We start from the raw sequence: 20,317 nt of genomic DNA, 5'->3' as shown, positions 1-20,317 counted from the left end.
ACGCGAGGAGAGGTGACCTGCCCGGCGCCGATTGGCAGCGGGCGGGTGACGTGCGCGCGCCAGGCGGATGCCGAGGGGTCGCGGGCGGCCGCGGGGGCTGACGGGTAGCGAGGCCCGCCTCGGAATCTCGATGCTGAAGAGGGACTTTGCGGTGGGCCTTTTACATCTGTAGACGCCGGAGGCCCGCAGAAAGGATACTGTGTCGGAGGAGGTAAAGCACAAGAAAGTGCTTTGTAACCGGAAAGTACCTTTCAAAAGTGAGTTTCTCCTGGCGTCTCTTTTTACCTCGGCCCGTCTCGTCTCGGCCTCTTCCCAGCCGCGACCCCAGAACTGCAGATTCTCTTAAGAGCACCCTTCTCCTCTACCCGCCGCGGCGCCTAATTTCGCTCTCTTCCCTCTACAAGCCTGTTTTTTTGGTTTTGTATTTTAAAAGAAGTTAAAATACTTTCGCTAAACTAGGAACTGCTTACAGCTCTGCCCCTTGGCCATTTGGTACAATCCTGCTCCGAGACTTGAGGTATTTGCCATTCAGACGAGACCCGTTAGAGTCCTTCCTTCGATAATCTTCAGTTCCTTCTGCAGATCTGTACTTTTTTCGGTTACCTAAAACTGGGAAAGTGGTAAAAGAACATAAAGGCTTAGGGTTTCCTTTATTTTATGTTGCAGGGCTTCTGCTACAAACTAAGGTATCTGTGAAGAACTTTGTTTAGGAAAAAAAAAATTAAAGAGCAATAGGAGATAGCTCAAAAAAAAAAAAAAAAAAAGGCGATAGCTTTAGTCCCTGGAAGCATCTTACTTGACATGACTTTGTTTCATGCTTTTGCTGAAGTAAAATATCCGAAGTAATGCACTTGCTGATTGCACGTTGCGTATTTGTATCTCAATACCCTGTCTCATTACCTTTCTGAACCCCGCTTGACCAGCAACATAAAACAACGAACTGCGCAAGGTCCAATATTGCATTTTGTATGACTCAGTGTAACAACCAGCTGTAATATGTAGGTTTTATTTTTTATTTTTTCCTTGGTGTTTCATGCTAAAGTGAGAAAGGGAAGGTTTTTTTTTTTTTAAGCATTCTCTGGACTGTTTAATATTTGTTATTGTCCTTCACTAAAAAAAATAACCATCAGCAAGAGGGTTAATTGAAATCTAGATAAGCCTATTTTCTATCATTTTACCCTGGTCAAAATTGCCAAAGTAAAATTACAATGGAAATTTCTACAAAGATGTTTAGATACAGGTTCATGTTCATGAGCTAGGATAGTGCAGAAGATGATTCACAAAGTGATGATTAAAAGGTTGGTGTTTACATTCCAGTTTCCTTTCAATTTCCTCTTAGGAGCTTACTTTTGGTTTGGTGGAAGAAGGACCCTGGAGCTTGTTGATCCTGAAAATGTTCATCTCAGACGTCCTTGTCCTTGAGACTGTTCTGTTGGGGAGATGGTTGTGGTAGGGGTGGGTTGAGGGGAAGAAAAGTTGAGAGAAGGCCACTAAATATTTGTTTCTTAATTAGAGGCTTTGTTGTCTTGACAAGAGCGAAACAAGCTGTGTTCAGTGAGATTCTTAAGGTCTCTAAGAAGTTTTTCTTTATAGGAATAAAAAATATATACCTCAGTTAAAAGACAGAACAGGGGCTTCCCTGGTGGCGCAGTGGTTGAGGGTCGGCCTGCCGGTGCGGGGGACACGGGTTCGAGCCCTGGCCTGGGAAGATCCCACATGCCGCGGAGCAACTAGGCCCGTGAGCCACAATTACTGAGCCTGAGCGTCTGGAGCCTGTGCTCCGCAACAAGAGAGGCCGCGATAGTGAAGAGGCCCGCGCACCGCGATGAAGAGTGGCCCCCGCTTGCCTCAACTGGAGAAAGCCCTCGCACAGAAACGAAGACCCAACACAGCCAAAAATAAATAAATAAATAAATATAAGATTGCTGTAAGTACAAAATGCTTAAGAGGACCCCGTGCTGATTTCTGGAGCTCTTTTTCTGTGTATCTCCCACCTCCCCTTTCTCTACTCTGAAGATAACGAGTAGAGAGACAAAGAGTAAATTCTACAAGTTGATAGAGAGAAAAAAACAGGTTTCATATGATGCATACAGAGGTGAATGTGTTGGACTTCTTAATAACAACTCTGGAAGCGAAAGGGTAATGGAGCAATGCTTCAGAATTCTGAAGGAAAATTACTTCTAATTTAGAATTCTGTATAAGTCACGCTGTCAATCAAATAGAAGGCTAGAATAAAGTTATTTTCAATCCTGAAGTCTCTCAAATATACAGTTCATTCATCCTTTCTCAAGAAACTAATGGGGGATGGGTACCACCTACGTGTGGATTAAAGCAAGAAGAAGTAGGACATGTGATCAAGCAAATAAGAAGCCCAAAGTAAGAGAGAGGTAAAAGGAATTGGAGATTGATAGATTGAAACAATAAGATGAAATTAATGGAACACCTAATATGTTCGAACAAATTGAGAGGAGACCTACCCTCCTGGGCTCAAATTAATGATTTAAGTTTGGGGTTAAATTAATGATTATTATGTGAGAAACTAAGCAAATTTTTAAAAAGGATTTCTATTAAATCTGTCAGTTTATGTATTCAGACATTTTTAAAGGGATAAACAAAACTTTTAAAAAGAGGATTTTGATTTTGGTGTTTGGCCTTCTTATATTATACTTCCACTTTGTTTTTGAGGAACCACATTTTAACTGCCCACCTTACCCACAGTGTTAAGAGGAAATGCAGCAAACTGGAAATAAAAGCAAAACTGGAGAAACAAAATTGGTATCTTTAAATTAATAACAAATGGTAAAACTATTTAAAAATCTTCTTCCATAATGCTTGTGGTGCTAGAAACAAGCAGTGTATAGAATTGCCTAATAGAAAATTCCTAGAGACACTTGGTAGAATAGAGTGAACTTGGAAAAAACCTTTCTATTCTGTAATTTCTATGAGTGTGTATTGAGATGCCACTTTTGTAGTCACTGACTAGAAAAAGATTATAGTTAAAAAGTAAATAGACACAAAATTTATGTATACTTACATAATAAAGAGCTTAATTCTATGTAGATCTTTAAAGCTTCTTTTTCTTTTTTGGAAGCCACCTTTTTTGTCTTAGAAATTCCATGCTTACTGTAATCTTGATATATAATCATTAAAAAAATAGGGTAGATTCTTATTTACCTCAGGAGTTTATGGAACTAGCCTACTCCAAGTGCTGATGAACTAGGTACTAAAGAAAACAGGAATCTGATATGCTTTGTGATACCACTGTGCATTTAATAATATGTTGCTTTATATTATCTAACTTTTGAATTTATATTTGCCTTTCAGCTTGTAAACTCAAAGATAGCTGCATTTTATATGGAATAACACTATTCAGATTGAATGCACCCAGTATATCTTGTTAATGACTGTTACGTTTAGAAAATATGTAGGTTGTAAAAATCTGGAAATAAACAGTTTAAGAACATAAGCCACACCAAGTATAGTAGATGGATAATTTCCTGGTTCCTCCATGTCATGTTAACTTAAAAAATGTATTTAACATGTCATTTATGGCTATTCGCATCTTTTCAGCCACATTTCTCTTTTGTCCACATAATTCTTAAGCATATTGTTTTTTTGCTACTCCTGGTTAACATACTATTTTTGACATATTACTTCTTTAAATCAGAAACTTTAAATTCCACTTAAGATTTTCTGAGGTGCAATTTTCTTAGGTATTAGCAAATCTAATAGTTCAAACTAATTTCATTTGCTACCTTAGCACTAATCATTTTTTTAAATTAATTTATTTTATTTACTATATTTTATTTTTGGCTGCGTTGTGTCTTTGTTGCTGCGCACGGGCTTTCTCTAGTTGCGGCGAGAGGGGACTACTCTTTGTTGCGGTGCATGGGCTTCTCATTGCGGTGGCTTCTCTTGTTGTGGAGCACGGGCTCTAGGTGCGTGGGCTTCAGTAGTTGTGGCACGCAGGCTCAGTAGTTGTGGCACACGGGCTTAGTTGCTCCGCAGCATGTGGGATCTTCCCAGACCAGGGCTCGAACCCATGTCCCCTGCATTGGCAGATGGGTTCTTAACCACTGCGCCACCAGGGAAGCCCAGCACTAATCATTTTATGCCTGGACCGTAGCAATAACCTGCCCAATATTTGACTTTGAGCCTCCAACTCTAAAATATTCTACACACACATACACACCCAGCTTCTATTATTTATGTCTTGCATTAGTGTGGCACATTTGTTACAGTCGATAAACCAATAGTGTTTCATTACTATTAAAGTCCATAGTTTACATTTAGGGTTCACTCTTAGTGTCATATAGTTCTGTAGGTTTTGACAAATGCATAGTTTCACGTATCCAACGTTGTGTCATACAGAATAGTTTCATTGCCCTAAAAATGCCCTGCGTTCCACCTATTCATCCCTACCCCTCCCATCCCACACCCCTGGCAACCACTAATCTTTTTATTATCACTATAATTTTGCCTTTTAAATGAAATTTTTACTGTCCTTTAAAACCTGTATCTCTAAAGTAGATCCATATATGTGAAAAAAAGCAAGTTGCAGAAAATTTGTATAAAATCCTATTTATAGATTTTAAAAACTATACACATTCACACATTTGATTATGCATAGGAAATTTCTGGAAGGAGACACAGAAAAATGATTACTTCTATGGAAAGGAGAACGGGGAAGAGTTAATGAGGTCTTTTACTTTCTACTTTTTTTTTTTTTTTTTAATGGAAGGGTCCTTAATCCCAACTTCTTTCCATAATTAAGTTTTTTTTTAAAAATTAATTAATTAATTAATTTATGGCTGTGTTGGGTCTTCGTTTCTGTGCGAGGGCTTTCTCTAGTTGCAGCAAGCGGGGGCCACTCTTCATCGCGGTGCACAGGCCTCTCACTGTCGCGGCCTCTCTTGTTGCGGAGCACAAGCTCCAGACGCGCAGGCTCAGTAGTTGTGGCTCACGGGCCTAGTTGCTCTGCAGCATGTGGGATCTTCCCAGACCAGGGCTTGAACCCGTGTCCCCTGCATTGGCAGGCAGATTCTCAACCACTGCGCCACCAGGGAAGCCCCTACCTGCTTTATTTTTATAAGCAATTATTACCTTCTAAAATGGTTTATTGGTTAGTTAGTTAGATATTTAGTTGTTTGTATGTTTTTGTCTCTGTGCCCCAGGCCATTTCGCACCACTAGAAAGTACGCAAAGATTTTTGTCTGTCTTGTTCACTGATGAATCCTCAGTGCCTGACAGTTCGTAGGCGCACAATAAAAATCTTTTGAATGAATAATTGGATTGTTTTTAAACCATTAAATTTGGATTGTTTTTTAAAATTAAATATCGGTTCCTATAATTCTGCTTCAGTTGGTATATGTTGTTTAATTTGTTGTGTCATATGGTGATCATACTCCTCAGGTGTGTAGATATTTTGGTTCACAAGCTTATGTTCTCTACTGCTCTGTCTGATAATGGATGTGGAGGATGAGCAAAAGGGTAGACCCTAGTTTTATCCCTTCCCACAAGTTTAAGGAATAGAGAGCGGAAGGCTCTAGGCACCACAGAAGAGTCTAGTGCTCTATCTCTGTTGGTTCCTGTTTCACTGGACAACTCCTCTAGTAAAGATTTGCCTTGAAATTCGTAATTCAGCAGCAGAAGGCTGTTGTAATCCACCAAAACCCTGGAGGTTTGGGGAAGGAATGGTGGAGTGACTGTCCACTGCTCTAGAGTATCTGGTCAGCCCACACTCTTTTTCATCAGCAGCTCACTTTAGCAGACATTATCCTACGCTGGGAAGCCTGATCTGTTGCTGATTATTTTTGTAGTAATCAGTTGTCTGGAACTGATTGTCCCAAAGTGGGATGATCAGTGGGGGAGTGGCAGGAACAATACTTAAAAACTTCTGACCCTAACTAGGGTTTATTCACAGTTTTTGATCTTATTCCTCAAGCCCTTACTTCCTTTCTGTACCTACCCAGGGTTAATTTGGAGGGAGGAGGCCAGCATCCCTTACTAGATCTCTATTTTCTCAGGAACCGTACATAAGAAACCCACTTTAAATATAAAGACACAGATAGATTAAAAGTAAAAGAATGGAGAAAGATCTACTATGCTAATGCTCATCAAAGAAAAGTGTAGTTGCTATATGCAGACAAAACAGACTTCAGAACAAGGAAAATTATCAGTGATAGGAAAGGTTATTACAGAATGATAAAAAGTCAATGCTCCAAAAAGATGCAGCAACCTTTAATGTGTGTATGTCTAACAACAGAGCATTAAGACAGCTACGGCAAAAACTGATACAACTGCAAGGAGAAATAGACGAATCCACTATTATAGCTGGAGACTTCATCACCCCTCTTTCAGTAATCAATAGATCTAGCAGGCAGAAAATCTGTGAGGATATAGTTGAACTCTATAGTACCATCAGTCAACTGGATCTAATTGACATTTATAGAATACTTAACCCAACAACAGCAGAATACACGTTCTTCTCAAAAAAGATAGACATTTTTCAGTGTAAGAAATAACTTGTATGCAAAAATATAAACAAAGTTAATAGATATATAATACATTTAGAAAGATATGTACAGTGAAGTTTAACATCTATAATATTAAAAGAGCTCTTAGAAATTCACATCAAGGGAACAAGCAGGGACTTCCCTGGTGGTGCAGAGGTTAAGAATCCGTCTGCCAATGCAGGGGACATGGGTTTGAGCCCTGGTCCGGGAAGATCCCACATGCCGCGGAGCAACTAAGCCCATGCGCCACAACTACTGAGCCTGCGCTCTAGAGCCTGCGAGCCACAACTGCTGAGCCAGCGCTCTAGAGCCTGCGAGCCACAACTGCTGAGCCAGCATGCTCTAGGGCCCACGTGCTGCAACTACTGAGCCTGTATGCAGCAACTACTGAAGTCCGTGCTCCACAACAAGAGAAGCCACCGCATGAGAAGCCCACACAATGAAGAGTAGCCTCCTCTCGCCACAACTAGAGAAAGCCCATGTGCAGCAACGAAGACCCAATGCAGCCAAAAAAAAAAAAAAAAAGATATACACAGTATGGGACCACTTTGTAAATTCAAAAAAAAAAAAGATATTAAAAAAAAAAGGGAGCAAGAAATTCTACAGAAAAATGGGGGGCAAAGAATACGAACTCAGCAAATGGTAAATCCAAATGTGAAAAGACGCTCAAAATCAGAAGAAATCAGGAAAATGCAAACTAAAATAATGAGATACCAATTAGGCCTATGTAACAGATTGGCAAAGCTTTTTTTTTTTGATTCAACTAACATTTATTAAGTGTCAGTTTATTAAGTGATAGAGCTCATCTAGTGCTCACCAAAGCATTGTGAAGCAGATCTTATCCCTGTTTTACAGTTGAAGAAAGAGGATCAGATAGGTAAATTGATTTGACAAAAATCACATAAAGGAAACTGGGGAATTCACTCTACTGGAACTATTTTTCTTTTCTTTTTGAGGAGTAATTCATTCAAATGTAATGTGTGTTTGTGTATCTAGATAGGCGGATAGGTATTTATGTTTTGAGTTGAAGTTTCCCCCACATATCTGCCATCCACCCATTTCCCAGGCCAACACCACTCGTCTCACAACCACTTTTTATTAGTTTCTCAAGTATTTCCCAGAGCTTTTTTATACAAATACAAGTTTATTTTATTCTCCTTGGAAAAAAAAAAAAAGCAAAGGTTATAATAATGCACTGTGTTCCACAACTCACTTAGAGTTAATGTAAGTAGCTCCATAATGAGAGTTCTTATCGTTTAACAGCTGCATTGTATTTCACTACAAGAATGCCAGAATTTATTTTACCAGCCCTTATGATGGATATTTGTATTGATTTCAGTCTTTTGCTTTTGAAAACAGTGTAGTAATGAATAATACTGTTTATAATTTTGTCTCACATGTTCAAGATTTCACGGAAATAAGATTGCTAGATCAAAGGGTATGTAATGTGTGTGGGATTTTGATAGATATTGCCAGATTTCCCTGTGTTATATAAACAACATGGAAGAGTGACCCCACAGCATTGTCATTAGAGTATGTTATCAAACTTTTGGATTTGGGACTGATAAGTGAAAATGTTTAATCTTAGTGTAGTTTTATTATGCATTTCTCCTGTTATGAGTGAAGTGAGACATCTTTTCAGACTGGGCGAAATGTTCAATGACCAATAGCACCTGTTGCCAGTAGGGATCCAACTAAAAGGGTATTATACATTGCTGGTACAAATGTGAACTTTTTCAGCCTATTTGCAAAACAGTCTGGCAACCTGTGTTAAAATGTTTTAAACTACAAATATCTTTTGTCCTAGCTACATCATTCTTGCAAATCTGTCCTATAGGTATAAAATACTACGTAAGGATCTATCTGTGAGAATATTCATTGTAGTATCATCCATAGTATCAAAAAACAAGTAACAAAATGAAAGCTCATTAATAGGAAAATGGTTGAATGAATTACAGTTTTTGTATCTTATGGAAAGGAATAAATTAAAGCAGTATGAGTTGAATTGTGATTTCCACAAGATATTGGGTTAGCCAAAAAGTTCATTCAGTTTTTTCTGTAAGACGGCTCTAGTAGCACTTAGTTGTCTTTAACTTCATTCAAAACAATTTTGTTAGATTGTATGTGACAGCTGTCATATCAGTGTGCATTTAAAAAAACTTATCAAAATGTGTGAATTTTTAAAAAATATTTATTTGGTTGCACTGGGTCTTAGTTGTGGTGGGCTCCTTAGTTGCAGCACGTGGGCTCCTTACTTGCAGCAGGCAGGCTTCTTAGTTGCAGCTTGCTGGGTCCTTAGTTGCGGCAGGCAGGCTCCTTAGTTGTGGCATGTGAACTCTTAGTTGTGGCATGCATGTGGGATCTAGTTCCCTGACCAGGGATCGAACCCTGGCCCCCTGCATTGGGAGTGCAGAGTCTTAACCACTGTGCCACCAGGCAAGTCCCAAAATTGATGAATTTTTGTGTAGCCATTTTAATATTGAAGATGGAAGAAAACAACATTTTCAGCATATTATGCTTTATTATTTCAAGAAAGGTAAAACCGCAACTGAAACACAATAAAAGATTTGTGCAGTGTATGGAGAAGGTGCTGGGACTGATCGAACATGTCAGAAGTGGTTTGCAAACTTTTGTGCTGGAGATTTCTCACTGGATGATGCTCCACGGTTGGGTAGACCAGTTGAAGTTGATAGCAATCAAATCGAGACATTAATTGAGAACAGTCAATGATATTGCTAGAGGGAGATAGCCGACATACTCAAAATATCCAAATCAAGCGTTGAGAATCATTTGCACCAGCTTGGTTATGTTAATCACTTTGATGTTTGGGTTCCACATAAGTTAAGTGAAAAAACCTTCTTGACCGTATTTCCGCATGCGATTCTCCACTGAAACGTTACAAAAATGTTCCGTTTTTAAAACAAATTGTGATGGGTGATGAAAAGTGGATACTGTACAATAATGTGGAATGGAAGAGATCATGGAGCAAGTGAAATGAACCACACCAAAGGCGGGTCTTCATCCAGAGAAGGTGAAGTTGTGTATATGGTGGGATTGGAAGGTAGTCTTCTATTATGAGCTCCTTCTGGAAAACCAAACGATTAATTCCAACAAGTACTGCTTCCAGTTAGACCAACTGAAAGCAGCACTTGACGAAAAACGTCCAGAATTAGTCAACAGAAAACGCATAACCTTCCATCAGGATAACACAAGACCGCATGTTTCTTTGATGACCAGGCAAAAATTGTTACAGCTTGGCTGGGAAGTTCTGATTCATCCGCCATATTCACCAGACATTGCACGTTCGGATTTCCATTTATTTCGGTCTTTACAAAATTCTCTTAATGGAAAAAATTTCAGTTCCCTGGAAGACTGTAAAAGGCATGTGGAACAGTTCTTCGCTCAAAAACGTAAAAAGTTTTGGGAAGATGGAATTATGAAGGTGCCTGAAAAATGGCAGAAGTTAGTGGAACAAAACGGTGAATACGTTGTTCAATAAAGTTCTTGGTAAAAATGAAAAATGTGTCTTTTATTTTTACTTAAAAACTGAAGGAACTTTTTGGCCAATCCAGCACTACTGCTTAAATGAGAAAAAAACAAGATGAAGAAAAGTGTGTATGATATGATCCCAGTCTATAAAACATCACTGTCAACACACATAAATGGTTTGCGTATTTGTGTGTGTGCCTGTTTACACTCAAAATATTTATGTTTGTAGATGTATATATACACACATGAGTATTTGTATATAACTATATGGGGGAAATAATGGAAAATACGTATTACTTGGGATATAGGTTTGGTTGCTTTAAGGCCAAAATAATAATGACTTAAATAAGATGGAAGTTTTTTTTTTCTGTTCCATAACAGTCCAGAGATAATCAGTTCAGGATTGATACAGCAGCCTCAGGTGTTAGGGATCCAGGCTTGATAATCTGCTATACTCAATATGCGGCTTCTGTTTCATGGCCTAAGATGGTTCCAGCTCCTGCCAAGATGTATCTGGGAATGGGAAATGGAAAAACAGTATACCTGTTCTTTTTAAGGGCATGTCACAGAATTTGCAGCCATCATTTCCACTTATAGCCCATGGGCCAAAATGTAGTCACATGGCCACACCTCCAAGGGAAGCTAGGAAATATAGTCCTTGCCTGTGTAGCAATGTACCAAGCCAAAACTTGGGGGTTCTAATACTAAAGGATGAAGGAGAAGAAGGGATGCTGAGAGACACTAGCAGTCTCTGCCATAATAGACTAGATTATCTATTCCTGCATTACAAATCAACCACAAAATTTAATGGCTTAAGACAATAATGATTTATTATTTCTCACCATGCTGTGTTTTGGCTAGAAAGTTTTTCTGTTGGTTTTCTCTGGGCTCATTCATGTGGCTCCCTTCACATGGTCTTTCATCCCAGACTTATTCACAGCATAGTGGCCCAGGGCAGTGTTCCAAAAGGTGAAAAAGGAACTGTAAAGCCTTTCTAAACCTCATCCAGAGAAGTTGCACAAAGTCACAGCTACTGCATTCTGTGGTCAAAACAAGTCCCAAGGCTAGCCTAGATTCAAGAAGTGGGGAAATAAACTACCTTTTGTTAGTTAAGGTGGCAAAGGCACATTGCAAAAAGGCATCAACAAAGGAGGCATGATTCATTGGGAGCAAATATTGTAACAGTCTAACATATGACATTTTTACACTTATGTGTATGTAAATTTTTGTTTGTCTACATATTCAAAGAAATATAAATAAGTACTGTTATAATGAGTTAAATTCATGGTGAGCAGATACAAATATGACCACATCACTCTCTTGCTTATTATTGCCTTACAGATTAAAGCCCAAGCCCCTTAGCCTGTACCATTTCTACTGTATTATACTGTTTCCCAGGAAGTGTAATAAAAACCAAGCAGAAAGATAAGTCCTTTCTAGCTGAAGTTGTTGGGCTTCAGGTAAGTTGTGGAATCTGAACTGGGCCTTGAAGGAAGAAGTGTTTGAATTGATGGAGAAGGGCAAGTAGGCATAACCAGTAGTTCCTAATCTTATTAGGACCACCCTTTTAAAAAACTGAAATACAGCATACTGCAGAAACAAATGAAGTATCTATCATAAAGTAAAAATATCCCTCTATCCATCACCCAGGAAATAGAATATTACCAGTTACATGGAAACCTCTTATGTGACCTCCCAATAACAATCCTGCCCGTCCTCCCCAAATGTAACCACTCATACTAATTTCTAACCATAGATTAGTTTTGCCTGGTTTTGAATAATACATGAAAGAGATTAAATAGGCATTTCACCATTATATTTGTAAGATTCATCTGTTTGTAGAAGTAGTTTGTTCATATTCATTGCTATATGCCATTATGTGGATAAACTAAATATATTTATCCATTCTGTTGTAGCTATTTGGGTTGTTTCTACTTTGGGGCTACTAACCAATAATGGTACCACAAGCATTCTTTCATATGTCACTTGGTGTGCGTGGGCAGACATTCCTATTGAGAGAGTACATAGGGTTAAAGTTCCTTTGGTCATTGAGGTAGGTTCAAACTATAAAGAATGACAGTTTTCCAAAGTTTATGTTTTTTATATCCTCACCAGCAGTATATGAAAGTTTCACGTTCACCACACCCTAGGCAACACTTAGTATTGTCAGTTTTTTGTTTTTTTTTTTGAAGCCATTCTGATAGGTGTGTAGTGGTATCTCATTTGGCATTAATTTGCGTTTACCTGCTGTCTATTGAGGTTGAACACCATCTTACATTATTTGCCATTTGGGGATCCTCTTTTTTTTTAAGTGCTTGTTCAAGTCACTTATCCATATTTCTGTTGGGTTGTCATTCTTTTCCTTATTGAACTTTAGGACTTCTTTATATACTCTGGATATGAGTTCTTGGTCAGATATATGTGCACCGAATATCCTTTCCCATAACATGGTTTGTCTTTTCATCTTCTTAATAGCATCTTTTGGAAAAAAGTTCTTAAGTTTAATATATTTTACCAATCTTTTCCTTTCTTATTTTGAGTGTGCTTTCTATTTCTTTTTATAACCCTAACTGATAGACTAATTGGTACCAGGAGTTATCACAGGAAATGGATCCTCACAATGGGCTTCTGGGATTGGCTTATATGCACACATACACACACATATGTAAAATCAATCACAAGGATAACCTCATTGCTATAGGTAAAGGGACCACAGGTAGTAATCCATGGCTTACAGTACTGTTATGATGACCATTAATAGCATGGGATGGAGTGAAGATGGAGGGGAGGGGAGAGAAAGTATCACCATGGTAATCATAGTAATTATAAAGATTCTGAATCCACCAGGCTTCCCTTATGGTCCTAAACACATTGTACATAGGAAAAAGAAAAACATAAAAACTATGAATATACAGTTAAGAATGCTTGTAGGGGATCAGAACTCCTCCACTGTAGCTTTGAAGGAGTCCTTCATCTTCTGTAATCAGTGGGCAGATAAGGTAGATTCGTAGTACTAATTAAATGCTCACTTCTTCCAGTTTTCTTACACTAAGGTTAGCATTGATGGGAAAGGAGTGGGCCCTGAGACACAGAATGGGGATAGTTGGGCAGACGAGAATGAAGCTGAGAACTCTGAACCTCCATATTCCCCTGAACTTCCTTTGCTCTCAGAGGAAACCAGCCTCCTCTGCACAGAGGCTTTCAGTGACTACATTTGGGGCAGCTCTCTCGTAAGTTGATTCCTGTTGTCCTCAGAATTTACCCTCACCACCTCCCAGTTCCATCCCAACATAGCCTCCCCATCAGGGAAGTATGCAGCCTGCTCTGGCAAGAGACAACCTACAGAGGAGTTTAAGACCTTGCCGTTTTGACCAGCAGGAACCTGGGGAGTATATATAGAAGTGGGTTCTAAGGGTGTTACACCGAGGGAAAGTAGATACAAGGTTTGATCAAGGCAAACTTACCTGAGAATTAAGATTTAATATGTTGGCATTAATAGTTTGCTAGGATGAGCCTTGGACTCAGTAACTGCCTACAAATAATAAATGGCTCCCAAAATAAAAATAAACGGTCTACAAATAAAATGTGAAATAATAATTTCAGAATATCAGAAATCCCCTGGCATACCATAGAGGAAGGAGTACAACGGCTCCTTAGCCATCCTCAACTTTCACCAAGTCATTAAAAAATGCATTGGTGATGGGAGCACCAGCATGCCCAAAGAGCTCTGAAGTGGCTCTCCTTTGTTTGCAAAAATGATGGTGATGAAAGCTGTGGTAGAACTGAGTTTCCTGATCTCAGTGGGAATAAAAGAAGCCTAAAGTGGTAGAGATCATATGATAGCATACAACCATCAGAGACAAGGTGGGCACAATTACCATAAGCCAAAAACGAAAATGTTAACGAGAGTGTTTTGACCCACAGGGAAAAGTAGTAATGGTTACTAAATGATCTTGAGGTCCCGAGAAATAAAATAGATTAACCTATTAAGGTGCTGCTTGACATATTTAGGTGGAAAAATTCTGAGATGTAGACTAACTTGTGTTATTACAGTTAAATTGGTCCTTCCTGATGATCGGGAGAGATTTGGTCCCTTAGAGGAGGAACCCTGCAATGCAGCCACAGTGGTATAACCATGAATCTTCCCCTAACCCAGTGGTTTCCAAACTTGTCTGCACATAAGAACACTTTAGAATTCTAAAGGCAAGGGTACACCCCAAGCCAATTAACTCATAAGTTCTGAGGGTGAGACCCAAGCACTTGTATTTTTAAAGTTCCCAGGTAATTCCAGTGAGCAAGTTAGGGAATCACTGCCCTAATCCTTCTCCGGTGGCTATTTATTGGTTAGAATAGGGGGCCTAAGAAAGTCAAGTGACAGATGGAGTCCTGGCCAGAGTCTAGCTAACAGTGAGCCCAGAGAGACCCACACTGGTTATTTCTCCAGCCCCAGATGTGTAGTAAGAATAAATATATTTTAATAATTGAAGCAATCTTCATTTTGGTTTTCTGACCAATAGATTGAGCGTTATGGTAGGAAGGACTACATAGAAGTTCAGAACTGCTTGTTACCACTCCCTCCCAAGACAGTAAAAGAAAAGCAGTACAGAAGTTAGTGCCCCCATGTGGGCATGGTGATTCGTACCAGATTCCCATTTCAATTCCCTGTGTGGTCACCAGATGGGTCACAGAGATGACAGTGTAAAAACCAGATGGGTAGTGGAAAATGACAGTGGATTGTTGCAAAGCTTAATCTGGTGGGGTGCCAGCTGCAGCTGTCCAGGTGTGGTACCTGCACTGGAGGAAGTTAGTACAGACTGCGACCTGGTACACAGGTATGGATCTGGAAATGCGCCCTGCCCTACCCCCACCCGATTCCAGTCAGGAAAGAAAGCCAAAAGCAGGTTGCGCCTAACTGGCAGAGACAGCGGTACACCCTGTCTTGTCTCAGGGCTATGTCAGCTTTCCTGTTGTCTCTATGGTATGGAGGGACCTTGACCATATCACTGTGCCATAGACTATCACACTGGTCTATTACAGCAATGAAATTACGTTAACTGAACCTAGTAAGCAGGCAGTAGCAAGCATTCTGCATGATTTGAGAAGACATATGCCTGCCAGAAGATGCAAGATAAACCCTACAAAACTTCCAGGACCTGCACCGAGTTTCTAGGGGTGCACTGGCCTAAGACATATTAGGATATCCATTCAAATAAGTGACAGGTCGTTGTGTTTTCTACCACTACAAGAAGAAGGAAAAAATGTGTAGCAGGCCTTTTGGGGTTCTGGAGGCAACTAAATAACGTACATTAGGGTGACCTGCTCTTACCTGTTTTCTGGTAACTGTAAGACTACATGTTTCGAGTGGGGCCCAGAGCAAACTGTCTTGCCAGTTGGGCCTTATGATTGGGCAGATCCAATGGTATTGGAAGTTCATGTGTTAGAGATGTTAAATGAAGCCTTGGGTAAGTTCCAATAGGGCAATTACAACATAAACCCTTTGGTTTTGGAGTAAGGATGTATCTGCCTCAGCCAACAACATTTTGTTTTGTTTCTTTGAAAAGCACCTCCTGATTTGCTCCTGCTACCTGGTAGAGACGGAACACCTGATCATGGGACATCAAGTGACCATGTGAATAATAAAACCACCCATCATGAACTGGTGTTATCTGATTCACCGCACCATACAACTGGATGAGCACAGAAGCAGTCTACTCCCTATGAGACTGGGACACGGCTACAATTAAACTAAATGAGCAGGTGACTCAGACTCCTATAGTCCCTGACTCTACTCTTCAGCACTTCTCCCCAAACCCATATAAATTGGCTTCATGAGGAGTTCTTTCTGACCAATTAACGGAAGAGAAAAAAGCATGGGTCCTGTTTGTTCATGGAAGAATCTGCAGTGAGCTGGCAATAGCTGGATGTGAGTGGCCACCACACGCCACCACCACTCATTAGCGGCCCTGACCCAGAATCGTAAAGGGAAATCCTTCCATAGGGAAGAACTTTAGGAGACATGGCCTGAGGTAAGGGTATACACTGGTCTGTTGTCAGTGGCTTATGAGTTGACAGGCTAGACAAGAACTTGGAGAGAACAAATTGGAAAGCTGGTTCCATTTATGAGGCCAGCTGGCATACAATAACCTGCAAATTGGGGATGCTGACCTAAAGAATGAAGTATATGCTTAAAAGCAGTAATCAGTATATGGTGCCACCTTCCCCAAATTGTATGCAGAGTGGAGATGAGAGTAGTCCCTCTATTTTCAGTATGACTAATTTTGTAAAAAAAAAAATTGGTGGCATGTTTTCCAAACTTGGTGAAAAGCATAAAAGTACAAATCCACAAAGCTCAGTAAATCACAAGCAGAAAAATTGCAATGAAAGTCACACCTATGCATGTTACAGTCAAACTGATAAAGCTAATTCAGAAAAACAACTTAAAAGCATCCAGAGAAATTATACATTATACACAAGATGGCAGTTATATGAATTTTTTTTAAAAGGATGCATAACATATAGAAAAATGCACAAATATAGTTGTTCAGCATGACTTGCCACAAAGTGAAGATGACTATGTAATCACCACCCACATCAATAACTATGTCCCTTCTTAGTCATTACTCTTCTTCCTTCCCAAAGGTAATCATCATCCTGAATTGTAACACCAAAGATTAGGTTTGACAGTGGTTAACCTTTATATAAATTGAATACATGACAGTGGTTAACTTTTATATAAATTGAATATATAATGTATTCTTTAGTGTCTGGCTTCTTTTATTTAACATTGTGAGATTCATCCATGTTGTTACCTGGAGCAGTTGTTCATTCATTTTCATTGCTATACAGTATTCTACTTTATAAATATACCACATTTATTTATCCCTGTTGATAAACATCAGAAATGTTTCCATTTTTTGGCTATTAGGAGGAGAGCTGCTGTGAACATTGTTGTGTATGTCTTTGGGTGTACATATGTATGCATTTGTGTTGGGTTCTCTTATTATGCCTAATAAACCACTTGAGGAATTTTTTGGTCCCTGAAACTTCAGACGTAGTGGTTTTGGATCCAAGGTTTTAGTACTCAAGGGAGGAATGCTTCCTAGGAAACATCGTTTCAGTGAATTAGAAGTGGACACTGCTTGCTGGCAGGTTTGGGCTTTTTCTATCACTAATCAACAGAGAGAGAAGGGGATCACTACTGCCAAGGGTGAAAGATTCCTTTTAACGGGGAAATTGGATTGCTGCTACACAGTGGAGTAAGTAGGACTATATATGGAATGTATGATATTCACCAAGATTGCTTCTTGGTATTCTCTTGGCTGATAGTCCAATAAGAAAACTAGAGGAACCCAAAAAGGACCTCCACTAAGATTCATCTTAAAAGAATGAATGTTTGGGTCGCCCCATGTGGTAAAGAACTCCATTCAATTTAGGTGCAAGCAAAGAGTGAGAGAAACCTAGAATGGGTGGTGAAAGAAAGCAGCTATGCTTATGAACCTAGTCCTCGTGACCAGCTAAAACACAGGTTTTATGAAACTATAATTATGTTTTGTTACTTGTTTCTTTTCTCCCCTACCAAGTATGAAAAATTCTGGGGTGGATAATGTTTTTGGCTTCAGATGAGAGTATGACTGAATTGATACCACCCCATGATCACTTTGTAGCTGATGGAAGGAGACTGTGGTGGAAAAGAGTGAGATGAGCATTTATAGTCCCCCTGGCTCCCGCCATTAGAGGTTGCCTTGAACTGGATGTGTACCTTGACCGAAGGTCATTGCCTCTCTCACGATGAACTCTTCACAGTTCTTTCTCCTTCGAGACTTTGCTTAACTTCTTCTGTCTCTTGGAGATTAAGGGAGGTATAGTTCTCCTGCTGTTAGCCCTGGGTTACAGAACTATCCTTGTAATTCTCTTATATCCTATACACACATTTGTAATTAGTCCCTCTGTTTAAAAAAACAAACAATACCCTTCCTTAAATGATCTCGAGTGCATCATTTGGTTTTTTTAAAATTTATTTTATTTTTATTTGGTTGTGCCGGGTCTTAGTTGTGGCAGGCAGGCTCCTTAGTTGTGGCATGCGAACTCTTAGTTGCGGCATGCATGTGGGATCTAGTTCCCTGACCAGGGATAGAACCCTGGCCCCCTGCATTGGGAGCGTGGAGTCTTAACCACTGCACCACCAGGGAAGTCCCTTGAGTGTATCATTTGTTTCCTGTTAGGACTCTTGACACATGAGCTTTTTATCTTTTGTATTGGTTCTTGCCTAAAATCTACTTGGATATTAGCATAGCCACAGTCTTTGTTCGTTTTTGCATATTTTTTCATTTTAAGCTTTTCTGCATTCTAATATTTAAGGGTTGTCTCCTGAAAACAGGTTAAAGGTGTATCTTTATAAATCCAAGGCAACAGTCTTGTCTTTTAATTGGGATAATCAATTTACATTTAATGTAATTACTGATACATCAGGCTTTAAAGCTGCTATCCTACTGTTTTGTCTCCCCTGTTCTTCACTCTTTTTTCTCTACTTTCTTTATCCCTTGGGATAGATCAGGTTTTTTTTATTCCACCTTTTCCTTTTGATTGGCTTCTTAGCTATATGTTCTTTTACTATTCTTTAATTAATTACTCTAGAAATTAGAATGTGCATACTGGACATCTAAAAGTCTAGTATACACTAGTACTTTATCCACTTCCAAGACAGTGTGAACACCTTAGACCACTTTATCCTCTCCTCTCAATTTATGTGGTGTTAATGTTTTAAATCTGTATGTTTTTAACACCATGATATATCAGCATTGTTTTGTAAAATTCATTGAGGTTCACCCATATATTTTCTTTTTCATTGTTCTTCATCCCTTTCAGAATCTACGAGCTTCCATCTGAGATCATTTCTCTCTGCTCGAAGGCTGCTGTTTCCTCCAAGGCAGAGGTGCTGGTGACAAATTCTCAGTTTCTCTTTGTTTGAAAATACCTTTATATTGTTTTAACTTTTGAAAGTTATATTATCTGAATATGAATTCTAAGTTGGCAACATTTTCTTTTAGTACTCTGAAGATAGCACCATTTGGTTGCAAAGCAGCTGTCTTATTGTCACTCATTTGATAGAATAATTTGTTTCTTACCTATGGATGCTCAACATTTCCTCTCTTTGCTTTTCAGCAGTTTTAATATGAAGTGCTTAGGTATTGTTTTCTTTGCCTTTTCCTTAAGGTTTATAGTGCTTCTTGAATCTGAGGTAGGATGCTTTCTGTTTGAGACATCTCTTCCAGGATCACTTTGTTACAGTCTCTCATGCTTTTCCTTCTGGGTCTTAATTATACCTACATCTGGGACTTCCCTGGTGGCGCAGTGGTTAAGAATCCGCCTGCCAATGCAGGGGACACGGGTTTGAGCCCTGGTTCGGGAGGATCCCACATGCCGTGGAGCAACTAAGCCCATGCGCCACAACTACTGAGCCTGCGCTCTAGAGCCCGCAATCCACAACTACTGAGCCCGTGTGCCACAACTACTGAAGCCCGTGCGCCAAGAGCCCGTGCTCTGCAACAAGAGAAGCCACCGCAATGAGAAGCCCACGAACCACAATGAAGAGTAGCCCCCGCTCGCCGCAACTAGAAAAAGCTTGCACGCAGCAATGAAGACCCAACGCAGCCAAAAATTAAAAAAAAAAAAATTATACCTACATTAGACTTTTTTTTTTTTTACTATCTCTTCCACTTTTTAAATTTTTTCCATTTTTCATCCTTTAGTCTCTTTGTTAATCTGTGTGCATATTTTCTTCTGAATTTTCTTCCAATTCTCTAATTTTGTCTTCAGTTCTGTGTAATTGGCTATTAAATCCATTCCCTGGGTTTTTAATTTGTTATATCTTTCAGTAATAGAATTCCATTTGGTTTTGTTTCCATTCTCTACAGTCATTCTTACTCTTATATTTTAAGTTCCTAAACATATTAATGATAGTATTTTTTTTTTCTTTTAGCCACACCACGTGGCTTGTGGGATCTCAGTTCCCCGACCAGGGATTGAACCCGGGCCACTGCAGTGAAAATGCTGAGTCCTAACCACTGGACTGCCAGGGAATTCCCTAATCATAGTATTTTAAAGTCTTCATTTCATAATCCCTATGGGTCCTGTTTCTGTGGTTGCTTCTCTGTCTTGTCATATCGTCTAATACACCTGATTATTGTTTTCTGTGTGCTGGATATTATATATAAAATATTGTAGAGATATTTTGATGCTCTGGATAGCGTTACTTTCTTTTAGAGAGGATTTCTTTTACTTCAGTTAGGCAGCTAGGGCCATTAGTACCCTCA

At 39.4% G+C, this 20,317-nt stretch overlaps 1 long non-coding RNA gene across 1 annotated transcript; it reads left to right on the top strand.

The window, feature by feature from the left end:
• Nucleotides 1-81: 81 nt before the first annotated feature.
• Nucleotides 82-16,377, top strand: LOC118895865. Its single transcript, XR_005020044.1, has 2 exons — nucleotides 82-257; nucleotides 15,566-16,377. It is a non-coding gene; the product is annotated as an uncharacterized LOC118895865 (long non-coding RNA).
• Nucleotides 16,378-20,317: the final 3,940 nt, after the last annotated feature.

Source organism: Balaenoptera musculus, chromosome 5 (genome assembly GCF_009873245.2).
Source record: "Balaenoptera musculus isolate JJ_BM4_2016_0621 chromosome 5, mBalMus1.pri.v3, whole genome shotgun sequence".
Lineage (NCBI taxonomy): Eukaryota > Metazoa > Chordata > Mammalia > Artiodactyla > Balaenopteridae > Balaenoptera > Balaenoptera musculus.
The sequence above is the reverse complement of the archived record's forward strand: the minus strand, read 5'-3'. Positions and strand labels throughout refer to the sequence as shown.